We start from the raw sequence: 21,649 nt of genomic DNA, 5'->3' as shown, positions 1-21,649 counted from the left end.
ACAGGGAGGGGGACAGGAGGGGATGGGAGAGGACAGGACTAGAAGTGCTGGTCAGTTCACTCAACCCTTCCACTGGCAAAAAACCCCAAACAAACCAAAAACACCCTACACAAACCAATCCCAACTATGAACTAGTAAGTCGAAATGGAAAAAAAAAACCAAACCCCAAAGTCAATCTAGTTCTACGCAGTTCTTATCTCCCTCGAAAAAAAATTGGAGGGAGCATTTTTGTGTTTGATGGTTACCTGTTACGTAAAGCTTATTCAAGACAGCAGCTGGCTTTGATGCATGTATGGGCATTCAGTGCCACTCTTTCTCCTCTGCTTTCTCTTTTGACTTTCTCATCTTTGCTAGTGGACTATTTAGCTCCTTCAACAGCACAAAGTACTCCAGCGAACAGTGAAAGCTACTGCATGCTCATCAAACCAAAACTAAATGGAAATTGAGAAAAACAAACAAAACCAATCAAAAATATGAAGGATTAAACTCTTCACTCATTTGTTTAGGTAAGACAGAAATCCAATCTTATAAATCCCATGCCAGCAAATACATTGTAACTGTAGTCACAAAGACTCTGATTAACTTACATATTACACAAAAAATATTGCCTCATTAACATGAAAAAAGAAAGTGCATTCTTTTTCATTCTAGTCTGAGGCCTGCTTGGATAGGTATGGACACAAGAACTCTTTACCTGCTACCTTATGACACCACTATTTAAAAGCTGTTTTTCTTTTGTTGTCCCAAAAATCACGAAAGTTTCACAAGTCAGTTTCTGGTAACACACATTTCCTTGAATTCTTAGGTGGGTCCATTAAAAAAAGGTTGAAGAAATTTTAGCATTTTTGCAGGAGTGTGATGCCAAAGTCCTACCACATAGAGCAGTACTTTAACTCAAAGAAAGAAGCATGTTTTTCATGTCGATGACAAAAAGGAAAGGAATACCAAGATAAATTAGTCACAAAAAGAATTACAGAAATAACAGTGTATGATTAAAACACAAACAATGACAATGAAATCTTATCTATTCTGAATCTTTACCTCTTTGTCTGCTTGTGTTGTGTAATAGAAAACCGAATACACTCACAATATCTCACCCCAGAGGAAGAGTCTCTCCTAACACAACATATACCACTTTGCATCTAATAACTATGTACATTTAAAAAAAGAAGAAAAAAGGATTTAACTCGGAAGAGTGACAAAAAGTACAGCTGATAACTTGACTACAAAAGCACTTCCTTAAATTGTGCATCATCTTGAGGGCTTCACCCACCTCAAGAAGCCATCCTTGGTGGCAGCTACTTACACAGCTCTTTCTTTGCGTGGAAAACACTAAGTGGAAACCTCACCTTGGATATAGGTCAGCGCATCAAGTGTACTCTGCTGGTCAGTGCCTAGGGCAGGCGTGAGCAAGGGCCGGCTGGCCGCTTTCACACTGAGACCTTCGCCAACAGTTCAGAGTCTTTATGGAGTGAGAAAGTAGAGCAGAAGCTCAGAGAGTACATCTTTTAAGCAGGATATTTAGGAGCCTCTGCAATCCTTTTACCAGACACACAAATGCAACCTCGGCTGCTTGCTGCTTTTTTTGTTTTTCCCCCCCTCTCCACTCTAAAAATACTAACCCATCCTCTGAACTAGTTGGAAGGGACTTGCGAAGGGGTGGAGTAAGGGAAATCAGTGCACAAGTCACCTTTCAGCCACCTATGACATCAGCCTGCTGCCCTGATTCCTTCATTAATACCTTTGAGCTGAAAACAATGGGCCTACCATTAAGCACCACACAGTTCGAGATAAGAAAGCCCTAAGCAGATAATAATCGGTGCATTTAGCTGGATTTCAAACATTCAGCTGCTTAATCATTTCTTCCTCACTGCATGCTACCCAAACACACGGGGAATGCTTTGGACGCCTTGGGCTAAGGAAGAAGGAGCTGGGGTGTGGGGAAGAGGACGGAGAGAACAGAGCCACAGGATGGGGATTGGGGGGGAGAGGGGGATTTCATTGGCAATCCTCTCCCTGGGAAATGAAAACATTTCTTAATTGCCATTAGGGAAATAGGTTAAATACAGGCTTGGTAAGCTGCTAAGGGCTGGCTAACAGATTAGAGGGGATGGCTGTTGAAGTATACTCATTTCCATTATATGACAGACCAGGGAATTTTTATTTTCTTAATAGTCTTCAGAGACTGTTCTGTCAGGCACTGGGTGTGAGACTGCTAGTTAGATTTTTAACTAGTCACCTTCCAGCTGACGAAATGAGGCCCAGTTCTCTGGCCCTGAAGTGACTGCTTTCCTGTTTCATCCAAGGAAACAGAAACTGCAGGACATGCTGACAGGGAAGGTATTGTAACACCTGCCGGCTTTGCTCACACAAAATAACAATGAGTAATCGCAGAATCAGAGAAACTAAAGGCATGATGCAGCATACCTGTCACACAGGAGGAGGGGTAAAAAACCACCTCAGGATCCCCAAACACTGAACAGACTCACGAGCTGTGCTCAGTCCTGCCAGGGCTGAGCAACTCCTCACCTCTGAAACCTTGGGGCCCACGCTGGGGAGAGTGTGGGCAACTGAAAAATCTCAGATGCCACTGCTAAGATCCTCAAAGCCCTCTCCTTCCCCACGTTCTGCCAAGGCACCTCCTTCCTGCCTGTGCCCTTCCTCCTCTCTTGTAAGTTCCTCAAAGGCCCCATCTCTAGCTTATAATGAGGATGATAAAATTTTTAGCAAACTGAGCGGGAGCAAACGGAAATCAAGTTTTCTTGTAAAGGGGCACAGCCTTTACTCATCCACAAAACTAAAAAGCAGCCACAGGCAGTACACACAACAAAGCTGAGACACCATCCTGTAATCCTTCGTCATGCAAAACTCCCTGGGGCATGAGTGGGAGTTTTATCTGAGTAAGGTCTGAGTTTTTTTAAGGAAAGTCTTTGTTCTGGGGCTCCCTGAAGCCAATATACTGAACTATTCAAACGACCATGGATTGGCAGGTGAAGTCGACAGGGGGTCATTTGAAGAACAGGTTTCTGGCAGCAGTGCTGGTTTAAAGCAGTTGCTGCCACCTCCCTCTCTCTACCTGCTGACCTATTTACCTTCCCCCACCCCAGTCTTCTCCACTGATAAAGACACAAGGATTTGTACAGCTGAGAGCAAAATGGACCAAGGAACTACTCTGGCTGTAAACTACCTTGTCTGGGAACTCCTCCACAAGTTTTAACTTACACTTATAAACAATTCCGAGGCAGGGAACACTATGGCCATGATTTAATAAACAAGGAGCAGGGACACACAGGCTACAGACATGGCTGCAACCATTCTATGTCACTGCCAACTACTCACCCAGGAGGGCAGGGCCTATGTCACATGTGCCAGCACCACTCATACTCCTTTATAGGGCTGCATGCAAGTCACCTACCGGTAACAACCTACCTGGTCTATCTTTAACACCCAAGCCTTGCCCAGGTATTGTCCAAAAGAATGCTAGATGAGTCAGGCCAAAGCTGCTAGCAACCCTCCCCACCAGGGCAGTGTATATATCCAGCACCTAAGGCTCCTGTGCCCAGTAGTCACAATCAGTCTCTGAGCTGCTGGGCTAGTGATTGTTAAAGGTGTTTTGTCTCCTCAGGGAAAGAAGAACAGCCTAGAGTGATCTCCATGACATATGATCTTTTGAGATATCCACTGTGTATCCATCTGCATCATCAGACATCTCAACACACTTTAAAGTCTGGTGCTGTCAGTTCCATCTATCTGACTAAATGTAAACTTCTCTGTTGCTGATGTCTGAAAGAGATTGTTAAATATGTTGTAACTGTTGGCTGGTTTTCTCCACGGACAGTCAAGGAAGATCTGAGAAAACTGACTCAAACTCTGGCATGTGAAGATGGGTGAAAAACACGCCACCCCTGCTTCCTGCCCAGAATCATGCTGGAGGCAAAGGTCAGCCATGAAATTTATTTTGGATGTTCTCTCTTTCAAGTCAATGTGCTTGCCACAAGATGAGACCCAAAGCCCACTTACATGGGTGTACGGACTGTGGAACAGCAACCACTTTGGTAACAAATGGTATTGAAGTCCATTTGCTCGTTTGTGCTGCTATCACAGATTCATCCAGCAAGGGCAGAAAGCCCATTCATTTACGTAGCACTAGCCTGTGTGTATCACTTCACTGGTAACTCCATGGACCTCATTTACATGGAGTGTATTTCCCAGGAGCACACTGGATCTTGATCTGACGTCAGTAAGAAATGAATAAGCTCAGCATCTCCCTTGGTTCTTGCTTCCCTTTTTCAGCTCTCATTCAGAAACGTTTGACTGTTTCCCATACATAGAAATTATCTGTGAATTAAAATTAAACCCTGAGCTGCGTATTCTTCCCAGATGATCCAAGAATTGATAGGAATACATACACCAGGGCAACCAGGGAACTAAGGCTATAGTGTGCTCGTTCTAAAGAGCCTGGGAGAGATCCTTTGCACCTGCCAATCATTTCAGGTCAGAAGTTTTGGTTTTCCTGTGACCACCCATTTAGTCACAGCCAATCTAAACCAGCCACAGCAGTGCCCAAAAGACAACAGAATAAGGAAAGTACATTTTTGTGTGGTAGCTGCCCACAATATCCTTAGGAACTGAATGCAGCCACTCTGGATGGGTGTAAGAAACACTGGTTTAGGTCCATGGAAATCAGTGGCAAATTGAGAGTATGCCTTTTGTATGAAATTCTATAATAACACTGAAATCTCTTTCTTAAAGGAGAATTATTAACAGTTTTCATTTATGCTGTGGTAGAGGGAGAACAGTGGGGAAGTAACAGAGGAGTCTACTGTTACCCCAGACTGACAAGACTTTTTTTCCAGCATAGGTACACTCCAAGATATGCACCCTTTATTTACATTTGGACATGCAAGGTAAGACTTACATGCAAGTGTAAGCCTTTCCAAACACATGACTATGCTATGGTGCAACCCTTCTTAGCAAACAGCGTACATTTATTTGTGTTCAAGACCATCTGAGTGTCTCTGAAAGGCACTGCAGGCTAAGCCAGCACAATCCTGCTTCCCAACGAAGAAAAACGATGCTGTCTTAAATGTCATAGAAAGTCAGCTAGTGTGTTTTTTTTCTGTCATTAAGGAAATGAGAGGTACTGTTTCGAAGTACCAGTACAGCAGAAAAGTAGTGGATACACTGTGCTTAACATGAAGTACTTTCTTTTACAACCTAAGTAGCACACAGGTAATTTGTCTCTTTCTGCAAGTTGTGACAAGTCAAATGACTCTGAACCCTACCTTTAGCCTGCACAGTCTTGTAATATAACAAATTTATTTTCCCTGCTTATTGCATAGGCATTTATACTATGTGTAAATACAGAAATAATGTATCTATATTAATGAATGGTCTCCAGAATAATATCATGACATCAGATGATTATCCTTCGATGGCATAAAATTAATAGGGTCAGTGGAAGAAGCAGCTTTGTGGTAAGCATGGGAACTATTGCTGCAAACAGGGCTCCCGATTCCTAAATATAAATAACTCCAGATTATTGTTTTTTGAAGTTATTCTTTACAAGTTTTTTTCCATTTCACGCATCTAAAGAGAACATCTCTATTACAATATCATATTCTACAAGAAGGAAAATTAACCTCATCAGCAATTCTGGAATCCACCATGTCATTAATTGCATCTCAAACCATGTTTGGCAAGCCAAAAATGTTTTGAGGAATCCTGGAGAAGTAGTTGGACAGAAGTCTACTTCTAATTATTTAAAAATGTTGTGCTGGGAAATAAGTTGCTTGTGACTTAACTATTAAGAATAGACCATTTTTTATCAAAATGTTCCTTGCATCCAGTCCTTTTCACTAAAGGAAAATAAGGAACAAATGGACTATATTCCACAATGGGTGAAAATCATCTCATCTACACTAGAGCAGCTCCACTGCAGCCCAGTACAGACACATTAGCAAGAAACTGTAACTAGATGAAGTCAAAGAGTAATAAATTTTAAAGATTAAATTTTATTTTAAATAAATAATGAAGTGAACTACCTGACACAGGGGGTTGTCTGCATTACTTAATGCCTTTAAAACAAGATTCAGTGGCGTCCTAAAAATAAGCTTCAGCGCATTCATTTAGGACGTGACACCTGTGCAGGAATTACTGGGTGAATTTCTATTACTGATGTTCTGCTGAAGATTACTATGTGATTGTAACAAATTTAGGCTTTAAATTCTATAAACATGGGGAATGTGACCACCACTACTTATGATGTGACAAAAGAACTCCCTCAACTATTAATTAGAAAAGGAAAAATAGCTTTAAAGATTATTAACAGAGTTTTTCATTATTCAAGTACAATTTTTTTTCTGCTGTCACCCTCTTATCCCCCTTTTTATTCAAAACACTACTATACAAGCCTATTTCAATATGAGACCAAATTAATGTGGGACTGACTTTGTGCACGAAAGGAAAACAAGCCTAAGTTCCTATAAACCTTTCAAACTTTCATTCCACCTCCTTCCCAGTTTGCACGGAGGAGTCTATTTTACAACTTTATCCATGTAATGATCCTGCAGACTGCTTCTTCATGCCAGAATTTCTCTTTGAAGTTTGCTCTCCCATTAGTGTTTCAGTGTAGGTATTCAAACTGATGGCGCAAGCACAGCAGAACTCCAGAACCGTCCATGTTCCATCAAATACAGTTGTTTCATGTTGCTCGTGATTTACAGTCTTAATTAGTGCTCAAAAGAAGAAGAGCACATCTTGGTGGAGCATCCCCCTTCCACACACACCCACCCCCCTCCTCCCTTTTTTATTTTTTTTCCTTTTTTTTTCGTTACAAACCAGTGCTCTCAGGGTTTTGTTGGACATTGTGCAGGATGGCTTTGCCAAGTAGAATGGAACACACTTAATACTTTTCCTTTATAACCTTTGCAATAAATCAGCTACCACTCCACTTACACGAGAACAGCCATTAGTGTCCTGTCCCCTCCCCCAGCACTTCCCGAATTTTAAACAAAGTAGGAATAAACTGAAGCTGAGCAGAGCCAGTGAGCCCAGTAAATCAGTTTAATGAGAACTGAATCAATCGTATGAAGTCCACTACTGAACAAATAAGGTGGACAGGAGAGGCTGAGCTTTCCGTGGAGGTACTGGGGATGGGGAAGCAGGAAAGCCGGGCTCACATACTTCATCTTCAGCAGTGACGCATGTCTGCTGTGAACACTCTGTTCTTTAGAATCACATTTGCCGCAGCTTGCTGCTGAATTCCTTGTTTAGATTTGGCTGTTTCCTCTCCTGTTTGTGGTTTAGCTCCTCCATGTTTTCCCACAGAAGTGGAGTTTTCTGTTTACCCATTTTCACCACTTATCTCCTCTGAGATTCACTTTGACTCTGTTTATCCTTCTCAGGTCTTCCCTATTTCCACATTTACTGTAAGTGAACATATGTGCACACACACACACACACACACACACACATATATATATATACACACACACACACTACTGTTCCATTACAAAGTCAGAAAGTGAATAATTATGTATTTTCAGGAATGCAGGGTATTAAAGAAACCACAAACTTTTGTGTACGACAGCATGTAGACTCCGGACATTCAGCTTTAAAAGGGCCTTGCCAAAAGTGTAAACACCCACCAAAATTTTTAAAAAACCCAAAAAACCAAGCCAAAACCAACCAAACCAAAGAACAGTACTTCAAATGTTTTTTTTTTTCAAGCCAGAGGGAGTAACTTGCACAAGTGGGGCCAAGTATGAATTTTCTCAGTCAAAAAGGGACTAAGAGGCTTTTACTTCGCATACATCAGTTGTCATCTTGGAGACTTTTTCTTCACTTGGTCTCATGCACTCAGAAAAAGGAGCTGTTAAAATTTATTAATGAGCACAATCAGGAATTAGTATGTCCCCTTTGCACAGGGCTGTGCTACTGTCCTGCTCCAGCTATAAAAACTGATGGGTGAAGAAGCGCATGGCCCAGCCATTCAGATCACCTCTGTGTGTCTTCCTCAGGACCGCCAAACCTCCTTCACCTGGGACTCAATAAGACAACCTCATCCCATCCCGGATATCCCAACCCCAGCTATAACTCTTTTCTCCTTGAAACAGTCAACCCTTTTCAAAATTAAGGACACAAATATGGATCACATTTTCTCTTCTGTCTTCTCACTTCCTCCAGAATGAGCAAGCAGAGCCCATTTGTGAGATCCTACTATCCCGAGTCCCAAAGGTTGGACCAAGATACAAACCTTTAGAGCTTATTTGTGAATGTGGTCCTGTTTCCAGAACATTCCTGTCTTCACCGTGAGTCTAAAGGAAGAGTGCAATTTGATTCATCACCCCGAAACACTTCAGAATGATACAGCCATCCTTTTAATCCCAGCAGGTCAGTCAGTGAAGTCCACTAGAGCATCCAGTGCTTCTTCTCTGCCAGTACATCAATTTCTCAGATGCACCATTGCCCATGAAAAATTTGAGTATCTATTCAATTTCCAGACTTGGCAATGGGTAAACCTATTACCACTGTCACCCCTGCACCATCTGCATGGCTTCTGGGAAAAGGCAACTAATTAACATTGCTAATTAGAGAGACAGACAGGGCCACTTTGCACCCTCTTGCCCCCTGCTTTCTCCTTTCCCAGCACAAGGGAGAGAAGAGAACACACCCGGAGCTGCCAATCTGACCTCAGAAATGGAGACCCTCTGCCACTGCAGGCGCAGGAGAGACCATTCTGTACAGTTAAGGATAGCAGGGGCTCCTTATGTGTTTATGAGCACAGTATTTAAGGATGTTAAGATGGTCTGTATTAGAGGAGGTGAGGAACAGAACTTATTTACTAGAGTAAATTTGGAAAACCTGCTTATCTACCATCAGCTTGTACTTCATGCAAGACCACCAGTGCTGTGAGCTCTTTGGAGCTCAGCTGTGAATCTTACAAGATAGGCTTTTTTAAAAGCCTTGTACTTAAAAAAATTGTGATTTTGTGGGAATCTCAGCTGTCATGAAAGAAAGAAATGAAGTGTCTAGTCTTGGTGACAAAGAAAAGCCTGAAACTGAAATCTATGAATTCAAAATACTATGTTCATAACCTGTGATTTTTAAGACAACTTCATGATCTGACTTACAATTCTTGAAAGCTTGAGTTTGATAATATTATAAGTGATATTCTAAACCCCCCATATTCTCTGATTTTTTTTCTTGGTTTTTGTCGGTAAAATATTCTGTCATAATACCCTGACGTAATTATCTCCTTTCTCCAACCTCTAGACCAATGCTTTGCTCTCCACTGCTTTTAGCAACTTGCTTCTAGTGAAGCCTGTGGTTTTCTGACAAAGTAAGCACACTGTATCTGCTGTCAACGGTAAAAAAGCCCAAACCCAAATGATAAAAAAACAAATGCAAAACAAATGATACTAGCAAATATGCAGCTTCAAGCTTCTGCTATGCAAAAGCACATTGAAGAACTCAAGATATAGAACATTAATTAGGACTATATTTGAAATTGTTTTGAGTACCTGCTGTTCTCTCTGTCTCTTCTTCTGTCTGATGGGTATTTAAACTACCTAGGATGACCCATGGATTCCGATAATCAAAAGAACTGAGCAGTTAAGAAAACCAAACAAAAAAGGAAATTAAAAGCAAGTCCTTGGCACAGCTAATTCACTCTTCATTCTAAATGGTTACATATATCTCTAACCTTTGTAAAAAGGGAGAGGAAAAGGTACTGCATTTAAAATAGAATAGTAAGAGTTATAAACTATAGTTTCAAAGAGCTTGGAAAAGAGAAGGAGATTTCACTGGACGGTTGTTCTTTTCTTTCTACTATTACCAAAACTTTGCAGGGATCAGGAAAACATGAATCCAAAAATTATTTATTGTAACAGACTGTTGTTCTGGTCATAGTCACCAGTGGGTCAGTCAGATCCAAAGCCCTCTGTAATGAGTCTCTCTGTTGATTTCATGGCTTTGGATCCCTACCAATGTTTGTGCATTTCTTTCAAGGAACAGTTTTTCCAAATAAGCTGGGATTTTTTTGGAATTATTCCAAGGGCTACGTGACACTTTCAGGAGTTTATATTCATCCAAGCGACTTTGAGGAGACAGTCCTCTGTTATTTTACATGGAAAAAGCTTGGCAGAGGATGGGAGGGAATGAAAAGCACTGTATGAATCCATCTAGGTATTTCTAGACCCTTCTTTGGAAGGCGTCCCTCAGATTTGATGTCACAGGCAAGGCAGGCAGCAGCACACCATCCCTTCCCTTCCTGCCAGTCTTTCCTGAGGAGCGACCACAACCTACTGAATGGTTACAGAGAAGGAATTAGTCTCACTGTGCTCCTGAGAGATTTTTAGGGCTGGAGATTTGGCTAGTGCTACGTTTGCTTCACATGTCCAGAGAGGGGGAGGTGGAAGTTTGCCTGCTACAGGGTGACTCCCAGGTGCGGTGAACCCAGCATCTTGCTGTCCGTTCTGCCTGCAGACCTGTGTAGGCAATGCACACAACATTAGGGGCACTGGCTTAGTGTGACGATCCCGAACTACCACTGCAGCTCCCTGGGCACCATACTTCTCCAGAGCTGCAAGTCATGCATTCCTCCGGTTGGCTTCTGGTGCCAAATTTTTCAGAAGTGCTGAATGTCTTAGACTGAAGTGGTCCTGTGGTTGCCAGAGCTTGCATGGTAGCTGAACAAGTCCTCAGCCAACACCAAGTCAGTGAGGGGAGGAAAAAAGGTGATGTAACATCCCCCGATATTTCACTTTCCCTGCATGCTGGGGGGTTCAAAACATCCGATGTGGGGCACGTTGTCTCTCAGCATTGAAAAACTGAATTTTCAGCAGTACCTCTCTCTTTACTAGAAATAAAGGCCACCACATGCCTCACCATCCTCAGAAGAAATGTAAAGGGATAAAGTCATTATATTTGCCTCCCCACAAAGCAATCTGGTAACTGCTGTAAAGCATGAAGAAGCAAAAATTAAACACACGTTCTCCCAGTCATGGAGTATAATTAGAGATATGGCTGAAGAACAGAAGACCCACTTGCTAGCTGCAAACACAATTTTTTTAATGCTTGAAAACCCTTGTGATATGTTTAAAATAAATACCCAGCTACAAAAATGCTGTTAATATTAAAATTATGTGAAAAAATCCTTGGCAGATCTCTGGGATCTACCCAACTAACACTAGTACCAGAGTGCTTACAGATATATAATTAACACAGCTTGAAACATTCAGTACAAATGTTGACCAGCCTGAAAATTTTAGTTTTACAGCAGTACTTCTGCACAGATGGAGTAATACCACGATTTGTTACAGCAGCAGCCTGATAGAATAGTGGTGAAGGCACGACAACATCTTATTAATTAAAGCACTAAGTTCTGCACTCCATTTTTCCTTCAGTGGACACAGAAAGGTATTCAGGCCCTTCAGTGCTGGAAGGGTATTCAGGTGGTCTCTATGCTCAGTATCCTGAGGTAGTTATGTATTTAACCTCCATTGAAATCAAACTGTTTTGCTAGTGCTTGAGGGACTATATTTTGACTCTTTAGCAGCTTTTTATCGTATTCACTTAACAAACTTTCTGCCAAAAAGCCAGGCCAAAAAGTCCCACTGCACATGCAGCTAGCTAGATCTACCAAATTTACATTAGCTACTCCAAGCAGAAAATAGTGTGTTCATAAAAAACTAAAAGTGTTTTGATTCAACAAAAGCTGTTGCATAGACCTGCTCTTATTCACTTTGTGATTTTGACTGCCTCTTGCAAGCACTACTGTGAATACTCAAAAGCACTTTTTCAAATGAAAGAAAATCTGAGCATCTAGTGTCGGCAAGCCTTGTAAAGTCCATACATGTTTACACTTGGCATCAGATTACACATATTTGACTTCTTGATTTACTGAGCACACTTGTGTTTTCCCTTCTTTTGTCAGAAATAAAATACAGCTATTCTTAAGAGAAGTCTTTGTTTTTAAAAAGACCTAATTTGTACTGTATGTTAGGAGCGTTCACTTTTCACCCCACCCAGAGAGAAGCCTGATCCAAATACCAGGGGAAAAAATAAAAACTCAGAAGAAGTTAATTTGGGTAATGGCAATGTCTGTTTGCAAGATGTAAAAAAAGAGAAAGAGAAAGAGGACAGACGCTGAAGTCCTTGGACAGGTTTGGGGTTTTTTTGCTGCATCACAAAAGCAATTCTGTTGAAATCTAACTCGGAACATCGCCTGAGTAAAAAAGAGAAACACAGTTCTTAAATTATTTTGTACTTTCCATGTAGAGGAACAGTCAGAACTGTATGGGGTTTTACGCCTTCATAGTAGCCAGCTTATAAACAGTGCAGCTACCAGTCTTTCCATAGGAAAAACAGTGTTCTGTGGATGATAATAACATGACTAACTGCTTGAGCTTCAGAGGCATAGAAAGCCTTCTACCTAAATAAGGTGTGCTGTCAGGCCATCTATTATTTAACAGACAGCTGGCAATTAATAAACATTAAATGAGAGTCAGGAATTGGAGAACAATCTTACACAAGTGAAAAATTTGCACAAGTTTACTTTTCTCTTATTTTCATGATTCTCTAAGAAGAATATTACATTAAATCAGATGAAAGAGAGGGGGTTTTATTTGTACAATGTGTGTTAACAAGCCATCAAGTGGAACATTGGTACATAAGTGTTTGAGAATCAAACTCATAAAGATAGCAGTAGCCACAACAAAGTGAATAACTAGGTGAGACCTGAAATTCTCAACATGTTTTTATGGATTCTTACATGCAGGAAAAGGAAACTCATCCAAATGTAGAAATCAGGTCAAAGAAAAACATTGTGTGATTTCCAAGCTAATTCAGGCACTGCCCTATCATTGATCATTATGCAAGTGAAAAGCAAAATAAATCAAACACCATTTGTTCCTGCTAATAATTTGAGGGAAAACCATAATCCAAAGCTTTTTTTTCAAATGTAACAAAGTGGAACTGCCTCAGAACATGGCTGGATGCCCTCTGCACACAGCCAACCTAAAATCAGCCGAAAAGAAACCATTTATGAGCAAGTAAACAAACAAAACACTAGGTTATGAGTCTTACTGTCTCTCTAAATTGTCTGACAAATGAGTATACTTTGCTCTGCTGCCATGGGCAGTCCTACTCTATGTTTGCAGTACTGGAGCCCTACTTATATTCCCCATCATCTAAACACAATATATTCATCTAGGTGGAAAAAAAAGAAAAAGAACAAATTGTGCTTTATCTGTACAATACATTGAACATATACTTTTGTCTTTTGTCCTAAGTGTGCTAATCCCACAGCATTTCTCAGGTATTTCCTGCAGTATCTTGTCTAGAAATAATGATTCTCACACATAACTTCTTTCATAAATCTATCACAGTTCAGTATAAAATTAACAGTGACAGAGAAATGTGTATCTTCTTATTTTTATGACCTTAATGTTGGAGGCTGTTGTCCAGAGTTACTGTGAGTGCACGAAACAAATTCAGGTCCACATAACATCTTCCTGATAATGTTGCAATTGATAAGCTATAAATCAACTTTGTGTGATTTTCGTATGTGCTGTGAAATTGGTGATGGCTTAACATTAATTCATGATCTTGCCTCAAAATTTCATGATTGAAAATAAAATCCATGATCTCAAAACATGGCCAAGTTGTACTTTTCCCAATTTCAATTTTGGCACTTTTTCAGAGTCAGAACATAGGACCAAATTTGTAAGAGAGGATATAGACACAACCTGAACACATTATTTGCAGAAACTCACAGAAAAGAAAACTTAGATATTTTATTTTCAGCTGAGATGTAAAATATCCTCCTGGGAATTGCTATTAAGATGTGATTCGGGACCCCTATATTCAGTTTGAAGAGTTATTATTTAGACTTACAGGCTTCCACAATAAATAGTTGTCTAACGCTTTCTCAGAAATTCTCTTTGGGCTGTTAGAAATCTCTGATTGGGCAGTCACCCCTACACTGGGGAAAGCTGCAGCTTTGTTATTCATCACTTTTTTCTCATCTAGGAGATGCTAGAACAGTAGTACAGCATGGCATGCAAACAGCTTGTAGAAATAAGGAAACCACATTCAAAATTATATTTATTAGGGTTCATTTAATGAGTTTCAAAGAATTTTCCCCATCTGTTTTATTCGATTTTAGAAAATAAACCATGTGACAAACTGATGAAATCTAAAATAGGAAGGTAACTATAGTTGCTTGTTCATAGGAGGAAGGACAAGCGTGTTTCTCTTTAGATTAGAAAAAGACAAATAAATTTATTGTATAAGTTTTTTTTGTATTGCTGAACAAGACATATTTTTTTGTATTTTAGCAACTGAGCTGTGTACTTGAATTTTGAGATGCTGCTTGTCTGCTTTAATAACCACATTAATTATAGTTTTATGCTGAGTTTTCTGGAACACAGAGATGTTACAACAGTAGAATAGCACACATCCTAAAGGAGCTTTCCTCACAGGGAATTTTGATGGGACACATGGAGGAGTGCTCACAGATCCTGTGAGCAAAAATCCCAAACTACTTAAAAATTTTATTTAAACATTTTCAAACAGAGATGCACTAACTGCACTTCTGAAGGGATGTCCTGAAAATGTGGATTCAACTGCTTAGAAGCCAGAGCTGCCACAGTACTCGTTCCTGTGGTGGCTACTGCTTGGCCAACCCCAGGCATCATTCCTAAATCACTGTAAACTAGCACTGTCTGAGAAGGTTTGCCATTTTGATCACAGCTTCTGCAAGGAAGCACCTTGGAAAGAGGAAGCTGTGTAAGTCCATGCACACCAGCTAAGGATCAGTGACTCTACCCTGCAGAAAACAGCTCATGAGAAGCTCACTGGTATCTATTTTGCACTTCCACCACTTGTGATACTGGAGTGCTGCACAAGCTGAGGACCGGTGAAGTTTTTTTTATCCTCACTCGTATTTTGTCCCTTTTAATTACATTAATTTCACAGTGTCTGTTGGCATATTTTTAAGCTAAATAGAAAGGGTATTTTCAGTTTCTTCATTGTCAGGATGTGAAGATGAAAATGTCTACATATGGGAGCGTCCCTGAAAGCTTGTATGAAACAGGTGCAGGAAGAAATAGTCTGTGTCTAAGCACTACAGGGGTCTGCAGGAGACACTGCTATAAAGTGTGCTATGTGTCTTGAGACTGTTCACCTATGGTTTCTGGTTAAAAGCTATAACCTTTAAAGTATTATTTCTATGCTAGGTGGGATGGAAACAGAGTAACTAGTATGTAAGACCCGAAACCAGAGTGCTTTGCAAGGTGTTTGTGGTTCAGATACTAAACTACAATTTGATTAACCTCCTTAGCAAAATTCAGATGACAAACGTAACTTCGGTGAATTTGTTTTCTGAAAACAAAAACTTCTGTAGACTACTTAAAAGATATTAAATACTGTTACAGTGATTTAATGAGTATTTAGTTTCACTGCGACATTGGAAAATCAAATAGTTTCAGTTTGAGCTTGAGTAAATTCTTATCAAAGACTCTCAGTATTTTCAGTTTTATTTCAAGAAAGTTTATAGTTTTTGTATTGCTGAATTTTGTTTAAATTAGTAATGCAAAGTGCCTCTATTGTACAAAGTCTGCATTATTTTCTTTGCCTAACACAGTGAATGCATGTCAGCTGCCAGGCTTGTCCCTGTCCTGCACCTATGTGGGTTCACCTGGCAGCTGAGGTCACCTGGGCTTCCTCAGCTTGTGCAGAGCAGCTTCACACATCAGCCTTTCAGGCTTCACCTCTACAGACAAAATATTTCGGTCTTTGTATCTCCCTCCAATCCATTGGCTAAGCACAGGCCATGGGGCCAGTTTGTTTTGCCCTGGCATTGGACTCTTTTTGAAGAGCTGGTGCCTACAAGGGCTCCACCTTCCAATCACTTCCCTGCTGATGTACAGTGCACACCTGTGACTGTAGTTTTTGGAGGGCAGCTGCTTCTAGCCCAGCACAGCCAAGGCCCTTTGTGACCTATTTCACATTGCTGTGTGACAGGGACTGCGTAGCTTCACTGACCCTTTTGGTAGGCACGGACTCACCTGGAACCTCCAAGCTCCAATACAAAGAACAGTAACTGAGGCAAGAGGAATACACTGATTGGTAAAACTGATTTCAGGAAAATTTTGTGGCAGCTGAGAAAGCCTCAAGGAAAAAAAAAATAAGAAGAAATAACTTTTAGATAAAATTAACAATTGTACCAAATACCTCCATCATGGCAGTTAGGTGACAATGAGAAACAGGAAATCTCACTTACTTGCGTAAGTGAGAAGGGCTGGAGACCTTTAATAGGCTAACTATAATTTCCAGTATTTTGTATTGCTCACTCTGTGGAGCCAAAAAAAAACCAAGACACCCTGTATAAACATGAAGCAGTATTACAGGAAACATGCATTTTTCTTAATTTCAGGGAGTTGCTTTCCACATTTGTTTACAGAATCACTCATTCTGTTTACAGGGACATTAACTGCATGAGTATCATTTTTCCTCTCTGTGATTTTTATACTCTGTGCACTCATTCTGAAAGTAAGTCAGTGGACCCTCTTTTATGCAAGTTCAAGCCTCACATTGCAACACAGTCATTATGGTGCTTCCTACATGCATTAGTTTTTGAAAGAGCTGACCCCAAAATAAAATGATGCAAATCATATTAGCGCTCAAATGGAGTGCCACTGTGCCAGGAGAAACAGAAAGGCACTGCAGCAGCAGCAGGGGCTGCTCAGCCAAGCTGCAAAGTCCTCTGCTGGGGCTGGGCAGGAGGAAGCAAGCCTAGGGCTGGCAGCTTGGAAGGGAGAAGAGGGGGGACCAGGGAGTCTGGCATAATCACAGAGGAGAAATGAAAAGCAAAAGGCAGAACAAGAGAAAATGCATGCTGAAACTTGAAGGAAACCAAAGTGAAAGAAACAGGTGTGGACAAGTAGATAAATGATGAGGGGAAAAAAACAATCGGTCATGATTCTTATTTTCAAAAATAAAAGAGTAGATGAGAAGGGAGGACCAAGCCCATCCTTTAGACAGAACACAGGAAAAGAAAAGGTGAGAAGGAAGGTCAGTATGAAAAATGGAAAAGTAATGTGGGAAAAGGGAGAAAAATCTCAAGAAAAATGAGAAAATTGTGATGCTTGCCCCTCCACCCTCCCCCCCAAAAAAAGCTTCTCCCTTGTCTTGTTTTTCTCTTGGGAGAAAAAAAAATGCAGACTGAAAGAAAGCAAAAGGATGATTACATTCTCACAGTAAGGAGATAAAGGAGGGGAGCAAATTGGATACGAACCGTATTCATCAGAGGATACGGAAGTGAGTAGCTGAATTCAAGAACACTCCAATGCAAAAAGAATATTTCTTCAAGAAGGAAAACTATCTGTCCAGCAGAATTCCTAAAATATTACTGCAATCCCACAACTTCATCCAAAACCCCAGTAAATAAAACTTTCGTCTGAAACTTTTCCCACCATTCCAAGACAGTTGGTATTTAATCTAAATAACCTCCTGCTGAGTGTTGATCGCAGCCTGTAGCTCTGCAATCCAGCCTCATCACAGCCCAGTGTAAATAGAGCTTTAATAAATAGTCAGCTGAAATCCACTCAAATTCCAACTTGCTTAGAGTATGTTCTCTATTTCTGAACTCATAATGGCTGAACCAAAATCTGGAACTTTGCTATGTTTGTGGAATGCAGGATTTTTGTCTTGGGTCTCCAGCTGCTGTGAAGTCACTGCTGTTTTGTGTATCAGCAATTTTGACTGGAAAAAATAGAATGTGTTTTCAAATATGTGGTAAAGTCGGCAGCTATGGCCAGACTAGAGTAAAACAAATGCCTCGATGGTAAATAGGCCACCAGCACTGCATCTCAGGTAGAGGCTAAATAGGGAGACCAGAACTGTGTTTGTTTCAGCCCAAGTTCTTCCCACCTCTCTCCAAATGCTGCTTTTGCAACTGGTTTGCTTCTGCTCATTACTCATTTTAATGGCATAGGCACCTCACTGCCTGTCCTGTGCTCACCTTGAATCCCACTGAGCCACACCTCATCACAACAAATCCTCACTGAACAATGACGGATTTATTGACATGCACGGGGTCCAAACACGACAAAATTAGATTTGTTCAAATCCAAACTTCACAGGAACCAGGAACCAAAAAAACTGCAGGCACAATTTCTAATTACATGGGCATTTTTAAACTCCCTAGAGACCTACTGCCCCCCTGATAATTTTACCTTGAGGAAAAAAACCAGAAAGTGCCCGTTTGCAAGCAGATGAGGATGCCCCACTCCTCACTTAAATGGAAAGCACTTGCTACTTCAAGAGAGCTGTGACTGCAGTTGCTCCTTTGGCCAGATACCTCTTCCAAAATAGCCCCTTCCCACCTGCCAGGTCCAATCAGCAGCCCAGAGGAAGGCTTTTATAGAGTCCAGCTATCATTTCCTCCTGCTTTAGATCCAGTGACCCAATGCTAACACCATTCCCCACTCCCAACATTACTGCGCTGACTGACAGGGTCAGTCCTTGCTAGATGTCACTAAATCAACATCCCTGCAGGGTCTCTTTCCAAAGGGAGAATACGCCGTCCCGGGTGACCTTCAGAGTTCAGGAGTGACTGACGCAGAAGCCCCACACCATCCATCACTCCGGCAGGAAGGGACATTTGCAGAGGATCAGAATGGCACGGGACTGCCATGAACTTCCTGCACCCTGCTTCCCTGCATACCGAGCCCCACTGTTCCCAGTGGTTCATTTATCAGGAGAAGGGAATAGAAGGTGAAGTCAATGAAGCTGCATTGAGTGCGGCAGAGGTCAGGCCCAGGAGGGAACCCAAAGTGCGCATACACACATACACAAGAGACACAGAGAGAGGGCAAGTATGTTTTCTATTAGCTGCCTGCTATAAATATTACCTTTCAGGTCAAATATTTTGTTTTGAAAATAGCCAAATCCCAAGGACTACTTCCACTCATCAATCTAAAAGGAGGGGAAAGAAATGTCAATGCTTTCTTCATCTGAAAATTAGCTCAAAACAAACAAGGTCATGGCTGTTTCATGGCTAACAGTGATGAGCGACTTCTACCAGCTCCCGTTTTGTTCCTTACCTCGGTAAGAGAAAAGCCAGATTTCTGATGCATGGAGGAGGAATTCCCAGGACAATACCTAGAGGGGCAGTCCTTCATGTGAACTGTGATCTGCAGTGCCTATACAGCAGATCTAGAACTGACCAAACTAATTTTCAACATGAACATGTGATGCATCTAATGCCTTACCACAAAAAGATATTAAACCATATAACTAAAAGTAATGAATTACAGGGTGGATTAATTTGCCAGGAGATATGACCCTGCTTTAATACCTCCTTTACAATTAATAATGGCCTTAATGGCCTTATTTAAACACAAATAAACAATAAACACTCCTTCACCATACACTGCATGTTGCTGAGGAATATTTGTGAAAACCCAACTGCTTGGCTGACAAGTATCACCTTAGACCTGATAAACAGTCCTGTTTTCCTTAACACAGACCTCATCGGGGATGGGAGGAGTCTGGGGGACACAAATCAAGAGACTGCTTTCTGAAACCCCTCTGCCTGTCCTGTTTCAGTATCTGTAACAGCTCACAGCCCCAGCTGCACGCAGGCAGTCACGGGGAGCACACCTGCTGCACAGATGCCAGTGCAAGAACCACACTGGTCACCTTTCCCACTGGCATCTTCTCTCCCCATTTGCTGAGCAAATGACAGGGGTGAGGCCTGTGTTTCTCTGCTCACAGCCACGCAGAGGGATGGAGTCTGGGCAACATGGACATCACAAGTCGGCAGTTCTGACACACACCCCTGTTTGAAGGCTCTCCTGAGAGAGCGGAATTTTCACTCCTTTACACAGGGAGCTCAAGCGTTGCACCGAGTTTCATAAGGTGGCATCAAAACCCATCAAACTCCCCTCTAAGTACACTTCACAAAGACAGCTTTTTTCATTCTGGCAGCTACAATTACACATGATAACTCCTCAGTGTATTTTTTATGGCCTGGTAAATACTCTGCATATGTTTTGAAAAATAAGAGAAGGTTGATAAGAATTGACAACATTCCAGCCCAGGAGCAGAGTACCCTACCTGGCATGTTAGCTTTGCCCCATAGAATGGGAGGAGGGGACTCTATGCACACCTCACCCATTGCTTTTCACTCTCATCTCCCCATGGCAAAAGTGTAACAGGCACCTTGGTGCTCTGGCTCCTTTCTCTAGTCCAAATATATTCATTTTCCTTGACCACAGCCATGCTAGTAGTTATACTGCATAGCCGGTTACTAACAATTTTTATACACCAGTGCAGCCAGCACTGTATTGGCAGAGCTGGAAATATCAGCACTTTCTGGGATGGAGAGGTAGGAAGTGGGACAGCAGAAACAGCTATTACCACCAGTTCACCTGTGCCACACATTAGTAACTTGGCAGCTGAAACATCATTACAACCTAACTGGAAGCCTGGGTTTTGACAGTGATTTTCCAGTGCAAATTTTATGCCTTGTTTTGCTCTTCTCTGGCTCCTGGTGCAGCAGGGGCCAGGGAAGCAAAGTTCTCAGGGCAACCCTTCTGTCCCTGCACCCCAAGTCTCTGCACTGAGAAAACATGCCAGTGCATGCACCACAATAGTGACTATTCTGCTGTGATAATTAGTGTGGGACGCCTTTAACTTTCAATAATCAGGTTCAGCATGTCCTTAACTAACTGCAAAATCCCACCTTCTGCTATCTTCATGGACGGCCTGAATTCTGAATGAAACTGACACCCTCATCATACAAATGTTCGCTACCTATGCAGGAGCTGAGGATTTCTTCTCAAACCAGCCAACATCATTTCATGGCTGAAGTATGAGGACCAATGATCCATGTAACAGATTAATTACAACAATGTGATGGGAAAGAAGAATACCTAGAAGAATACCTAACCCATTTTTTACAAAACCTAAAGGTACTTCAAAGACAGTGGTAGAGTGCAAAAAGTATAGCAGAAAGGCAGGTAAGATGCCCCACTTAGTTATTTCATCCTTTACCGTTTTCCTACCACATCCATTGCCTACAATACAGCATTGGAAAATTTACCATGTTCACACATCCAAGGATAGAAGTCTAATTTGTGAATAATTATGACTCAAAGAGGGGCACGCTCTTGTCAGATCAGGTATATCAAAACGAACTCCTTTACAGTGAGAAAATGCCAGGGCAAGTGAGGACTGTGAAGGAGAAAGGTGTGAAAGAGGGATCCTTATGTTCTATATAGGTCTTGCCCCAGGCACAGAAACAGGTATGAGCAGCGGCGGGGTGAAGGGCAAAGCTAATATTAAGAAGGGGTATACATTCAGCAAAGTATTAAACTCTGTAGGTATGGAAACTGCTATGTGTGCTGAGAACCAGAGGGAGACACCAAGGCATCCATTGCCACCTGGGATGCTGCTCTCTGGGGAGCAGCATTTGATGTCCATTGGCCTCTCCGGTGGGGGTATGTCTGCAATAAGCAGCTGCTATGCAATTGTTTACTGCTGTTATGGCTGCTCTGGTTTATGCACTGGAATGGGATTATCTGGGGGGTTTAGGTGATTGGGCTGGCATGAGGACTGGCTGGCTGAGACTCAAGCC

General features: G+C 41.5%; 1 protein-coding gene across 4 annotated transcripts in view; it reads right to left on the bottom strand.

Moving 5' to 3' along the window:
- The window catches only part of PRDM1 (PR/SET domain 1), a 111,204-nt gene that overhangs the window by 63,016 nt on the left and 26,539 nt on the right, over positions 1–21,649 (bottom strand). Inside the window, exon 1 of one of the 4 annotated variants that reach the window (XM_017739642.1) lies at positions 246–260. The exons of the other annotated variants lie outside the window; for them this stretch is intronic. The gene's annotated coding sequence lies outside the window, so the exon portion shown is untranslated. Of the gene's footprint in view, positions 1–245; positions 261–21,649 lie in introns of those variants that run through there. 4 annotated transcript variants of the gene reach the window in all.

This window comes from Corvus brachyrhynchos, unplaced genomic scaffold, assembly GCF_000691975.1.
Source record: "Corvus brachyrhynchos isolate BGI_N302 unplaced genomic scaffold, ASM69197v1 scaffold14, whole genome shotgun sequence".
NCBI lineage: Eukaryota > Metazoa > Chordata > Aves > Passeriformes > Corvidae > Corvus > Corvus brachyrhynchos.
This window is presented reverse-complemented; position numbering and strand designations above follow the sequence as displayed.